The 14,645-nt window shown below is 34.8% G+C and overlaps 1 pseudogene; it reads left to right on the top strand.

Moving 5' to 3' along the window:
* Positions 1-232: 232 nt before the first annotated feature.
* On the top strand, positions 233-6,030 carry LOC100925962 (annotated as a pseudogene).
* Positions 6,031-14,645: the final 8,615 nt, after the last annotated feature.

Below are 14,645 nucleotides of genomic sequence, written 5' to 3'. Positions count from 1 at the left end.
TCCATGAGAGACATATTTCTATATGAGTCAAAGTTGTGGGGGAAAAAAGCAGATCAAAAGAAAAAAATACATACAAATAAAATAAATGAAAAATTTCTGGTTCAATTTGCATTCAGAGCTCATCAGTCCTTTTTTAAGACATGAATAATATTTTCCTTTGTGAGTCCTTTATATTTAAACTTTTATGTTGCTGAGGAGAACGAAATCATTCATACTTGTTAAGCACGAATTGATGCTGATACAGTATGCAAAGTTTTCCTACTTCTGTTCATTTAATTTTGCATCAGATCATCCAACATTTTGCAGGTATTTTTTCTGAAATCTGCCTGCTTAGCATTTCTTGAAGAACAAAATTACTACAGCTTGTTTCAGGCACTCCCAAAATGATAAGCCTCTTCTCAAACCCCCAAATTTTGCCACTATAAAATGAGCTGGTTTGAATATTTTACTCATGTAGGTCATTTCTCCTTTTTCAATGATGTAGGGAAAAAGACCTCTTATTACCTGTTTGGCTTCATCCCACACCTTTTGGTAAGATATCTCATTACTGTCATTCTATTGGGTGAAATTATTAATTTCATCTATGACTTGCTGTTTCACTCAATCATTCTTTAGGATGAGACTATTTTTCCATTTATTTTTTGTTTATATTCCCCTGGATTTTTATTGAATGTAATTTTTATTGCATCATGATTTGAAAAGGATGTCTTTACTATTTCAGCCTTTCTGAATTTGAATTTGTGGTCTTTATGTCCTAATATAGGGTCAATTTTTGTATAGGTTCAATGAACTGCCAAAAATATAGTGTACTTCTTTCTGTCTCTATTCAATTTTCTCCAAAGATCTATCATACCTGTCTTTTCTACTATTCTATTTACCTCTTTAACTTCTTTCTTATTTTGCGGTTTGATTTATCCAGTTCTGAGAAAGCAAAGTTAAGATCTCCCACTATTATAATTTTGCTGTCTATTTCTTCTTGCAGCTCTCTTAATTTCTCCTTTAAGCATTTAAATGCTACACGACTTGGTGAATATATGTTTGATATGGGTATTGCTTCATTACCTATGCTACACTTTAGCAAGATATCGTGCCCTTCCTTATCTCTTTTAATTAGATCAATTTTTTTTGTTTGATCTGAGATCAGGATGGCCATCCCTGTTTTTTTTTAACTTCACCTGTAGTAGATTCTGCTTCAATCTTTTACTTTTACTCTGTTTGTATTGCCTTCTTCAAATGTGTTTTCCTGTAAACAACATATTGTAGGATTCTGCCTTTTAATCCAGTCTGTTATCCACCTCCACTTTATGGGGAGGTTTACCCATTCACATTTATGGTTAAAATTACTATTTCTATATTTCCTTCCACCTTGTTAATCCCAGATTATGCTTTTCTTTTTTAATTCCCCCTTACCCTCCTCCCGGTATTAAACTTGTCAACACCACTGGCCTGGCACAGTCCTCCCTCTTTAGGATTCCTCCCCCCACATTAGATCCCCTCCCCTTTTCTTAAATCTTTTCCTTCCAATATCTGTATTCCCTTCTGTTTAGCTTACTCCTTTCCTTTTCACTTTTCCCCTCCAACTTTTCAATGCGATGAGAGAAGTTTCTCTGTAAATCAAACATATCTAATATTTTTCTCTTTAAGCCAGTTCTGATGAGAACACACTATGTTCATCCCCCTCCTTTCTTTCCTTCAGATATAATAGGTTTCCTTTGCCTCTTCATGAGATGTAGTACCTGCACTTTTCCCTTTTTCTGATACTATTTCCTTTTCACCTCTAGCTTCTTTTTTATCTTATAACAGTAAAACCAAATTATACATATATTCTTTGTGTATACTCATAACAGAAATATAGTTCCCAAGATTTCTTTTTATCTTTTTATGTTTCTCTTGAGTCTTGTATTGAGAGGTCAAACTTTTTGTTTAGTTCCTGTTTTGTCATCCAAAATAGATGAAATTCACCTATTTCATTGAATGTCCATCTTCTTCCTGGGGTGGAGGAGGGGGAGAGGATGACCATTTTGTCTAGGTACATTATTCTTGGCTGCACACCAAGTTCCTTAGCCTTTCAGAATATTAGATTCCAGGTACTTTGATCTTTTAAGGTGGGTTCTGGTAGATCCTAATTAATCCTTATTGTGATTTTGAATTTTATATTTGAATTGTTTTTTTCTAGCTGCTTGTAGTATTTTTTTTCTTGATCTGATAGTTCTGGAATTTAGTCATAATATTTCTTGGAGTTTTGATTTTGGAGTCTCTTTCAGTAGGTGCTTGAGGAATTATTTCAAAGTCTCTTTTACCTTCTGTTTCAATAATATCTGGGCAGTTTTCTTTCATGAAAAATAGTGTCTAGGCTCTTTTTTCGATCATAATTTTCAGGAAATGCAATAATTCTCAGATTATCTTTCCTATATCTATTTTCCAGGTCTGTTGTTTTCCCAAGTAGGTATTTAACATTTCATTGTTTCATTTTTTTGCTTTTGCTTGACTGATTCTTGGTGTCTCCTTGAGTCATTCATTTTCATTTGTTCAATTCTGATTTTTAATGAATTACTTTCTTCATTTACTTTTTTATTTATTTTTGTAATTGACTAATTGAGTTTTTAAATGAGTTGTTTTATTCTATGGAATTTTTTTACATATTGCCAATTTTATTTTGTTAGAGAGCTATTTTTTTTCCAATTCACTAATTGTGTTTTTCAGAAACTTGATTTCTTCATGCACTCTATCTTTCAATGAGTAGAATTACTTATCCTGACCTTCTTGTCAAGCTTCCTTTTTTCCCCATTTTTCTTCTAGCTTTCTTGTAACAAGCTTTTTAATTTCTTCTATAAGAGCCTTGTGCATATCCTGTAAATTAAAGGCTATTAAATAAAAAAAAAAAGAGCCTTGTGCATTGGGGATCAGATCATATCCCCCTTTGGGATTTCATCTAGAGACACTCTGTTTTTAGTCCCGTCAGGGTTTGAAGTCTGCTCTCTATCAGTATAGAAGCTATCTATAGTTAGAGACTGCTTTAACTTTTTACTTTTGCTGTGAAAAGTTTTTAATAAGGTATATCAGTATCTATTACAGACATCATATGCCAATCAGATTGGAATGACTACAAGAGCAGCAGAGCTTGGAGAATGAGTCAGGTACTGATATGGTCATACATGAGCTTGGCAAAACACAAAATAATCTCTCTAAGGAAAAAAGACAGCTATTAGTGGCAATCTGGGGTTTTTATAATAGTTGAAATACACATGTAATTCAAATTGTCCTCAAAATTTTACCAAGTAACTATCCCATTCTTCCCCAGGTAATAGATTTTATTAATTATCTGAGAAAATATATTATTTATAGTACCAAATGATCAGAGATTTTGGAGAACAAGAAATATTGATTGAAATACCAAAAGAAGAGGAGAATTAGTCAAGTGGAAACTTATGACTCCATGAGAATGTAGGAAGCAATTCAAATATCATGGAACCAAAGTCAGAATCACATAAGATTTAGTAGCTACCATGATAAAGTAGAGTAAAACACAAAATACAGTATTTCATAAATCAAAGAATCTAGGATTACACTAAAGAATAATCTATTCAGTAAAACTGAGCGTATGCCTCCAAGGAGAAAGAATTGATGAAATAGAAGATTTTCAAGCAATGCTGATGAAATGACCAAAGCTTTCAGACCTAAGAAGACCTAACAGAAGACCTAACAGACTTCAAGACCTAAGAGATTTAAAGAAACAGAAGCAAAGGATTTGGAAAAATCCTTATGAAATTAAAGAAATTACAATTAATATAAATTAATTTATATTGTGAATATATGTTCTTCAACATCAGCATGATACATTTTCAAGTATTTCCAAAAGAAATGAAATTCATATTCACTGGCATTTTGATGATATTTGAAATCAGGGATTCTGCCATTTTTCAATGCATTTATTTATTTGGCTTTGCACTACATGGTGGTATATGATAAGGAAAAAGACAGGATTTCTTTCCTCATTTATTAGATATACAGTCTAATATTTCAAAGCGTCTATTATATTTAAAAGTGTTTCTGAGTAACAAAGTTGAGTGTCAAACAATTAACTATAAGCCAGGATTCCTTACTAGTTTTATTTTCTTGTTATAGAAGCAAGGGATTATTTATAGTGTTTTTTTCTTTTTTGAAATGTACTTTAAAAAATTGCTCCACATTAATGAAAAAAAAAAGAAAGAAAATGAAGATGGCCTAGCTGTATCAATCCTAAAGCTACATTACAAAATAGCAGTCATGAAAATCATTTGGTACTGGAAAAGAAATAGAATATTTGATCAATGGCATAAGTTAGGTTCACAAGATATAATAGTCAATGACTATCATAATCTAGAGTTTGATAAAATCAAAGACCCCAACTTCTGGAATAAAACTCACTATTTCACAAAAATTGATGAGAAAGTTGGAAAATAGTTGTTGTGTCATGGGAGCTGTTGGAATACACAAGAACCATCTGGCAGTGGCTACTGGAGATCCAACCCAGACCTGCAGAATGGATCTCCTCTTGTGAGAAGATGATACAAGGAGATGGAGAGACAATTGCTCTTCTATGACTTCTCAGAGGCCATTGTCTAACCTCTCTCCTCTTCCCTCTGCCTCCAACTTATCTCATTCCCAATCTGCAACATCTGTGTCAGCAAAGGCTGCTTTGCAACTCCTTCAGATGTTATGATCCACAGCTGTGGAGGCTCTCAGAGAATTGACCTATCCTTCTGTGCCACCGCCTGTCAGGGATTGGAGTGAGGGGTCTGTATCTGTGTGGTGATAGAGCCCAAGGCTACTTTCACCAGACCCCCAAAACCCATAACATCACTGGGTAGTTAGGCCTTTCACTACCACTGCTGCCAGGGTCACCAGGTCTGAAGAGGTAGAAGAACAGTAGCTGATGGAAATGGTGCTATTGAGAATGGCCATGAAGCCATGCCTGATGGGGAACCTCCAAGCAAGGCCTCAAGCAGGACTGGAACTGGACTCGGGACCGGGAACAGGAGTGGGTCCTGAGTGGTGACTCTGGTACTGGCACATCCTGCAGCCCCAGCCAGGAGCCAGAATGGAGTCAAGGGAGATTAGATCAATGCCAGCAAGAATGAGGAGAATGCAGGGAAAATGTTTGTAGGTGGCCTTGGTTGAGACACAAACAAAAAGGACTTGAAAGACTATTTTACCAAGTTTGGTGAAGTGATTGATTGCATGATAAAGATAGATCCTAACACAGGAAGATCAAGAGGTTTTGGTTTTATCCTCTTTAAAGAATCTGAAAGTGTTGATAAGGTTTTGGATCAGAAAGAATACAGATTAGATGGATGGGTAATTGATCCCAAAAGGGCTATGACTATGAAGAAAGATACTGTGAAGAAGATCTTTGTTGGAGAAATTAATCCAGATGCTACAGAAGATAAAATTCGGCAATACTTGGAAGACTTTGGAGAGATTGAATGTATGGAACTTCCAATACATGCAAAGACAAACAAAAGAAGAGAAGAAGACCCCGTTAAGAAGATTTTAGAGAAGAGATTTCATAATGTTGATAGAAGTAAACGTAAGATCAAGGTTGTCCAGCTTAAAGAAGTATACCAACAGCAGCAATACAGCTCTAGGGGCAGTCAAGGAAGCTGGAGCCAAGGGAATCGAGGATCAGGATGTGGCAAAGGAGGCAATGGGAGTGGTGGCAGCAGAAGCAGTGGAGGGGGAACTCAAAGTAAAAATTGGAGTCAAGGTTATGGCAGCTATTATTATCCATATCAGGGATATAGCAACCAGGGTTATGGTTTCAGCAAGGCTATGGTTGATAGGGTGGCTACGACTACTCCCCTTATGGTTATTACAGCTATGGACCAGGCAATGACGATAGTCAGGGCTGTAGAAATTAAGGAAAGACTCCAGGATGTGGTGGTAGTCATCAGAATAACTGTAAACCATATTGAGGCAGTCCTGTGTGGTATGCAGTGTCATGCTCAGTGTTCAGAGGGATTGCACACGGTTTATATGGAAATGCTCTAAGTGGACATTAAAATTATGTACCAGATTTAACTTTGCAAACTTTCTATGGCCTGTTCAATGTGCATCTTTTTAACAAATTTCCCCTTGGAAAATGTCTTTCATGTTGAATATTTACAGATCTCTAGTTGCCTTAGACAGTGTTTGGTGTGCAAATGCCAGTCTCAAGCAAGATATTAATGAATGAATTTGTTAATAGGTTAAATATAGGTTATTAATATACATTAAATAAATGTTATTAATAGGTTAAACAGCTTCTTGGCTTAAGCAGGGCCACTGCATCGCTCTAGTTGTACAGATGAAAAATGCCTCTTTTTTTTTTTCACCTTTTTATTTTATATTTTTTGTGTCATACATTTCTGTCAATGGAAGTGTTAATTGGTACCTTTTGGGAATCTAATGTATTGTAAAGTATTTTACATTTGTCCTGCTTACCATGACATGAATATTTAATCTATCCTAGCTTTTAAAATAAAAAAATTAACAAAAAATAAACACATACACCTCCCCCCCCCCAAAAAAAAAGAAAAGAAAAGAAAAAAGAGAGAGGTGGGAGAATAGCAACTACCTCTCAGTTTCCTAGTATCATCCTTTCACAAGAGGAGATCCATTCTGTAGCTCTGGGTTGGATCTCCAGAAGCCACTCTCAGCTGGCTCCCAAGTATTCCAACAGTTCCCATGACACAACAAATAGTATGACAAAAACTTGGCATTGACCCATACGTAACATTCTATAGTAAGATAAGGTCTAAATAAGTTCATGATTCAGAAATAGTGATACTATAAACAAATGAGAAGAATAAAGGATATTTTACCTCTCAGATATATGGAGAAGAAAGGATTATGTGGCCAAAGAACTACAGTGCCATGGAAAATGGATAATTTTTATTATATTAATTTAAAAAGGTTTTGTACAAACAAAACCAGTGCAGACAAAATTAGAATGGAAGCCATAAAATGGGGGGAAATTTTACATCCAAGGGTTCTGATAAAGGTCTCATTTCTAAAATATATAATGAATTGTAACCCTAATTGATAAATAGTCAAAAGATATGAATAGATGATTTTCAGATGAAGAAATTAAAAATTTTAATCATATAAAAAATTATCTAAATCACTGTTGGTCAAACAAATCAACACAACCCTGAGGCATATATACATATATATATATATATATATATATATATACATATATATATGTATGTATGTATGTATATATATCAGATTGGCTAAGTTGACAGTAAAAGATAAAGACGAATGTTGGACAGTATGTGGGAAAAATATGACATTAATATATTGTTGATGGAGTTGTGAACTGATGCAACCATTCTGGAAAGCAATATAGAATTATATCCAAAGGGCTATCAAAATGTGCACACCCTTTGATCTAGTATTATCTCTACTTGGGCACTATCCCAAAGAGATCATAAAAAAGAAAAAAAGGACCCCATATGCATCGCTTTTATATTAGCAAGGAATTGGAACCTGAGGGCATTCTCATTCCTTTATGTCTTTCCTTTCTTCTTCTTTCTTTTCCTTTTCTTTCTCCTTTCTTCTTTCTCTTCCCTTCTTTCTCTTCATATAGGGCCTTAGCTGTTTGTGTTTTGCACCAAGGAATATAAATGTTGATCACCGAAAGCTAGCTAGATGTCTTGAGGTTTATGAACTTGGTCCATGCCTTAAATCCAAAACAGTGTGGCTCTCATTGAATGACCAACAATAAATCTCAGGCTAAACCCCACTTGTTCATTGTTCAAGCTCTGATAGGCTCAGAATAAGTGTAAATAGCAATAAACCCTGAGGGTCATCTCCTCCCAGATTTTTAACCAGTTAAATGGGCCATTCTGTGCCTTATTTCTTATGTAGCTTTACATTAAAAAGAGCAAGGTCTCCAATTTCACCAAGGGTCATCTCCAGTTGTATTTATTTATATCTTGCTACTGAACCATGATTGCTCTACAGGAGAAAATGAGGCTTTGTGCTTCTCACTCTCACTTAAATACAGTCTATTACTACCATTCCTTTCTTCCAAATAGTAATTGTCCCTACAACTGCCAAACCAATATATGAAATTAAGAGAATGTGCTTAAAACTCAAAAAGAATGTGAGAGCCAAGGTGTGAGAGAAAAGGGATTTATCTACCTGAGATTTACCCAAAACTTTTCTGAACACCTTTTAAATAATTCCATAAAACAATTACTCAAGCTAAAGAATCAACAAAAGGATTAGAAAGAATAATTTTTTTTTTAATTTTATGTTTTATTGTAGCTTTTTATATACAAAACATATGGATGGGTAATTTTCCCACACTGACCCTTGCAAAACCTTCTATTCCAACTTTTCCCCTCCTTTCCCCCAACCCCTCCCCTAGATGACAGATAGTCCCATACATGTTATATATGTTAAAATATATGTTAAATACAATATATGTATACATATTTATACAGTTATCTTGTTGCACAGGAAAGATCAGATTTAGAAAGAAGGTAAAAATAATCTGAGAAGAAAAAAAAAGGCAAGCAAACATTAACATAAAGAATGGAAATGTTATATTGTGGTCCATACTCATTTCCAAGTGTAGCTGGTTCTCTTCATTACAGATCAATGGAGACTGATTTGGATCCTCTCATTGTTGAAGAGAGCAATGTCCATCAGAATTGATCATCATGTAGTATTATTGTTGAATTGTATAGTGATCTGCTCATTTATAATGTTCTGCTCATTTCACTTAGCATTGATTCAAGTATGTCTCTTCAAGCATCTTTTTATTCATCCTACTAGCCATTTCTTATAGAACAATAATATTCCATAGCATTCATATGTCACAATTTATTCAGTAATTCTCCAACTGGTGAGCATCCACTCAGTTTCCAATTTCTGGCCACTACCAAAAAGGTTGTCACAAACATTTTCTCACATATGGGTCCCTTTTCCTTCTTTAATATCTTTTTTGGGATATAAGCCCAGTAGTAGCACTGCTGGATCAAAGTGTATGCATATTTTGATAACTCTTTGCTCTACAGAATGGTTGAATCTATTCACAACTCCACCAACAATGCATCAGTGTCCCAGTTTTCCCACATCCCTTCCAACATTTGTCATTTTCTTTTCTTGTCATCTTAGCCAATCTGAGAGGTGTGCAGTGATATCTCAGAGTTGTCTCAATTTGCATTTCTCTGATCAACAATGATTTGGAACATCTTTTCATCTGACTAGAAATAGCTTTAATATCTTCATCTGAAAATTGTCTATTCATATTCTTTCACCATTTGTCAACTGGAGAATGGCTTGATTTTTATAAATAAGTCAGTTCTCTATATATTTTGTATCAGAACCTTTAGCTGTAAAAATGTTCCCCCAGTTTATTGCTTCCCTTCTAATCCTCTCCATATTGGTTTTATTTGTAAAAAAGCTTTTTAACTTAATATAATCAAAAATTTCTATGATCAATAGATCATATAATGTGACCAACCAATTTTGATCAATAATGACCTCTAGTTCTTCCCTGGTCACAAACTCCTTCCTCCTCCACAGGTCTGAGAGGTAAATAATCTTATGTTCTTCTAATTTATTTATAATCTCATTCTTTATACCTAGATCATAAGCCTATTTTGATCTTATTTTGGTGTACGGTGTTAAGTATTGGTCAATGCCTAGATTCTGCCATACTAATTTGCAATTTGTCCAGCAATTTTTGTCAAATAATGAATTTATCCCAAAGTCTAGGGTCTTTAAGTTTGTCAAACACTAGATTACTATAGTTATTGACTATTTTGTCCTGTGAACCTAAGCTATTCCACTGATCAACTAGTCTATTTCTTAGCCAATACCAAATGGTTTTGGTGACTGCTGCTGTATAATATAGATTTAGATCAGGTACATCTAGGCAGCCTTAATTGGATTTTTTTCATTAATTCCCTTGAAATTCTTGATCTTTTGTTCTTTCAGATGAATTCCTTGTTATTTTTTCTAGGTCATTAAAATAGTTTCTTCAAAGTCTGATTGGTATAGCACTAAATGAATAGATTAGTTTAGTTAGTATTGTCATCTTTATTATTTCATTTGATCTATTCAGGAGCACTTAATATTGTTGCCGTTGTTTAGGTCTGATTTTATTTGTGTGGAAAGTGTTTTGTAGTTTTGCTCATATAGTTTCTGACTTTCCCTTGGAAGATAAATTCTCAAATATTTTATACTATTGACAGTTATTTTAAATGGAATTTCTCTTTGTATCTCTTGCTGTTGGATAAAAATGCTGAGGATTTATGTGGATTTATTTTGTATCCTGCAAATTTGCTAAAGAATTATTCTAATAGCTTTTTAGTAGAATCTCTGGGGTTCTCTAAGTATACCGTCATATCATCTGCAAAGAGCGATAATTTGGTTTCCCCATTACATACTCTAATTCCTTTAATTTATTTTTCATTTCTTATTGCCAAAGCTAGTGTTTCTAATACAATATTAAATAATAATGGTTAAAGTGGGCAACTTTGTTTCACTCCTCATTTTACTGGGAATGGTTCCAGTTTATCCCCATTACATATGATGTTTACTGATGGTCTTAAATAAATGCTATTGACTATTTTAAGGAAAAGTCTATTTATTCCTACACTCTCTAGTGTTTTTAATAGGAATGGCTGAAGCATTTTAACAAATGCTTTTTCTGCATCTATTGAAATGATCATGTGATTTTTGTTAATTTGGTTATTGATATAGTCAATTATGCTAATAGTTTTCCTAATATTGAACCATCCCTGCATTCCTGGTATAAATCCTACTTGGTCATGATGTATTATCCTGGAGATGATTTTCTGTAATCTTTTTGCTAATATTTTATTAAGATTTTAGCATCAATATTCATTAGGGAGATTGGTCTATAATTTTCTTTCTCTGTTTTTATCTTATCTGTTTTAGGTATCAGTATCATGTCTGTGTCATAAAAGGAATTTGGTAGGACTCCTTAATTTTCTATTTTTTCAAATAGTTTATATAGCATTGGAGTTCAGTGTCCTTTAAATTTTTGGTAGAATTTGTAAATCCATCTGGTCCTGTTTTTCTTTTCTTTTCTTTTCTTTTTTTTTGGGGGGGTGAGTTGATTAATAGCTTGTTCTATTTAGAAAGAATAACTTTCCAGCAGTTTAGAAGGTAAGCAGGAAAGATATGTAACAAGTACTTTATAATGGAACTCAAATCTAGCATACACTATTCCATCAGAAAAAAGACCTAGAAAATCAAGAGTAAGCCTTGGAATTTAATGAATAGGCAGCTACAACATTTGCTTCTGAAGCTCTTAGCTCAAAATTGGTGAGGATGTCAAACAAGTGATTAGGAAAAAAAAAGTTACATTTCAAAATACAATTCTTTTTGTACAGCAAAATAGCTGTTTGGGCATGTATACATATATTGCATTTAACTTATATTTCAACATATTTAACTTGTATTGGTCAACCTGCCTTCTTGGGGAAGGGGTGGGAGAAAGGAGGGGAAAAGTCGGAACAAAAGGTTTTGCAATTGTCAATGCTGAAAAATTACCCATGCATATATCTTTTAAATAAAAAGCTATATTAAAAAAAAGTAATTACTCAGCCCATCACTAAGATCTGACAATTTTCTTAGATGCCATTATTTCAGACTTTTGACAATGGCTCTTTTTTAGGACAAAGAGATTATTTATCATCACACTTTGCATATCATTGGCATTTGCAAAAAGTTCTAGCCACATGATCTAAAATTTTCATTTGTAATAAAACTTGTGCACAGCTGAAGGAAAAAAAAAAAGAAAAATGTTACAAGGATTTTACTGGCACGGAGGTATTGGGGAAGGGGACTCTATTGTTTTACCCAACCTCAGATTAGGACACCAGTCTTGAATGGTAGACTCAGGAGAAGAGGAGCACTATCCCATCAGAGCTGGTAGTCTCAGTACAACACAGACAGTCCCCACACTTCAAGAACCTAAACTCTTGGGGTCATTCACATATCAGAGAACAGTCTAAGAAAGTAGTAAGCATACTTCTCTTTAGAGCATATTAATTCAGATTAAATGAAAACTTTCATGTTTCTATAATTATCTCTGCAAAAATCTGAACAAAAGGCCTGAAGTTTCAGATGGGATGCCCTCCACCTTGAAGTAAAGTCCCCTTTAATAAAGTGTTACAGGTCAAGAAATAGACCGGGGAAATGAACCAAAAACAGAAAAAAATAGTCACCATAGAAAGTTTTTGAGAGATAGATCAATTCTCCAAAAGCCTACACACTTATAGATCATAACGTCTGAAGGAGTTGCAAGGCAGCCTTTGCTGACATAGGTGTTGCAGACTACGAATGAAATAAATTGGAGGCAGAGGGAGAGGTCAGACAACACAACTGCCTCTCAGTGGAGAGGTCAGAGAACAGCAATGGCCTCTCAGTTTCTCTGTGTCATTTTCTCACAAGAGGAGATACATTCTAGTTTGCATCTCCAGCAGCCATTGTCATGTGGCTCCCGTGCCTTCCAACATATGGCACCTGAACGTGGGGTAGAAGATAAGAAGAATTACAAGAAGAATCAGAGTTGCAAAATGTTATCAAACTGTGCATACCCTTTGATCCGGCAGTGTTTCTACTGGGCTTATATCCCAAAAAAATGTTAAAGAAGAGAAAGAGACCTATATGTGCAAGAATGTTTGTGGCAGGTCTCTTCGTAATGGCCAGAAACTGGAAACTGAGTGGATGCCTATCAATTGGAGAATGCTTGAATAAATTGTGCTATATGAATATTATGGAATATTATTGTTGGGTAAGAAATGACCAGCAGGATGATTTCAGAAAGGCCTGGAGAGACTTACATGAACTGATGCTGAGTGAAATGAGCAGGACCAGGAGATCATTATATACTTCAACAACAATACTATAGGATGATCAATTCTGATGGACATGGCCATCTCCAGCAATGAGATGAACCAAATCAGTTCCAATAGAGCAGTAATGAATTGAACCAGCTACACCCAGAGGAAGAACTCTGGGAAATGAGTATGAACCATACATAGAATTCCCAATCCCTATATTTTTGTCCACCTGCATTTTTGATTTCCTTCACAGGCTAATAGTACACTATTTCAAAGTCTGATTCTTTTTGTACAGCAAAATAACTTTTTGGATATGTATATTTATATTGTATTTAATTTATACTTTAACATATTTAACATGTATTGGTCAACCTGCCATCTTGGGGAGGGAATTGGGCGGGGGGGAGGAGGGGAAAAATTATAACAAAAGGTTTGGCAATTATCAATGCTAAAGCTATAATTAAAAAGAAGAATAATCAGAGCTGTTTGTGAAAAGGACCCTTCCAGATATGGGAAAACAGAGACACTAATACATTGTTGGTAGAACTGTGAATACATCCAACCATTCTGGAGAGCAATTTGGAACTATGCTCAAAAAGTTATCAAACTGTGCATACCCTTTAATCCAGCAGTGTTACTACTGGGCTTGTATCCCAAAGAAATCTTAAAGAAGGGAAAGGGACCTGTATGCGCATGAATGTTTGTGGCAGCCCTCTTTGTGTGGCTAGAAAATGGAAACTGAGTGGATGCCCATCAATTGGAGAATGGCTGAACAAATTTTGGTATATGAATATTATGTAATATTATTGTTCTATAAGAAATGACCAACAGGATGATTTCAGAAAGGCCTGGAGAGACTTACACGTACTGATACTGAGTGAAACGAGCAGGGCCAGGAGATCATTATATACTTCAACAACAATACTATATGATGACCAATTCTGATGGACTTGGCCATCCTCAGCAATGAGATGAACCAAATCATTTTCAATGGAGCAGTAATGAACTGAACCAACTACGCTCAGTGAAAGAACTCTGGGAGATGACTAAAAACCATTACATTGAATTCCCAATCCCTATATTTTTGCCCACCTGCATTTTTTATTTCCTTCACAAGCTAATTGTACAATATTTCTGTCTGATTCTTTTTGTACAGCAAAATAACGGTTTGGTCATGTATACTTATTGTGTATCTAATTTATATTTTAATATATTTAACATCTACTGGTCATCCTGCCATCTGGGGGAGGGGGGGAGGGGGGTAAGAGGTGAAAAATTGGAACAAGAGGTTTTGCAATTGTCAATGCTGTAAAGTTACCCATACATATAACCTGTAAATAAAAGGCTATTAAATTAAAAAAAAAAAAAAACACCCTTCCAAAGTTAAGCAAGAAGAGCCCTGGTAAGACATTTTTGGTTGGGGTAATTAAATGGGCCAACATATTAAAAGGCCAAGCCAGGAGACTGATGAGAGACTTAAATGACTGTTCTGACTATAGTCCTCTTCTCCATTTGAAAGTTTGTTTCCATGATATTTCACAACATCAACATCTGCTACAACCATCCAGAAGTAACAGTGCTGCTTGCATTCCTCACTGTGCAGACCATGCTATGGGTGGGAAATAATAGCAAAACAAACAAACAAAAAAAAAAAAAAAAACAAGGAATTGTTAAGGGACAGATCAATTCTGAGAGCCTCCACAGCTGTGGATAATAACTTCTGATGGAGTTGCAAGGCAGTCTTTCCTGATACTGGTGTTGCGGACTAGGAATGAGATAAATTGGAGGCAG

The sequence above is a fragment of the Sarcophilus harrisii genome, chromosome 3, assembly GCF_902635505.1.
Source record: "Sarcophilus harrisii chromosome 3, mSarHar1.11, whole genome shotgun sequence".
In the NCBI taxonomy this organism is placed as follows: domain Eukaryota; kingdom Metazoa; phylum Chordata; class Mammalia; order Dasyuromorphia; family Dasyuridae; genus Sarcophilus; species Sarcophilus harrisii.
Note: the sequence above shows the minus strand (reverse complement) of the source record. Positions and strands in the feature narration are given on the sequence as shown.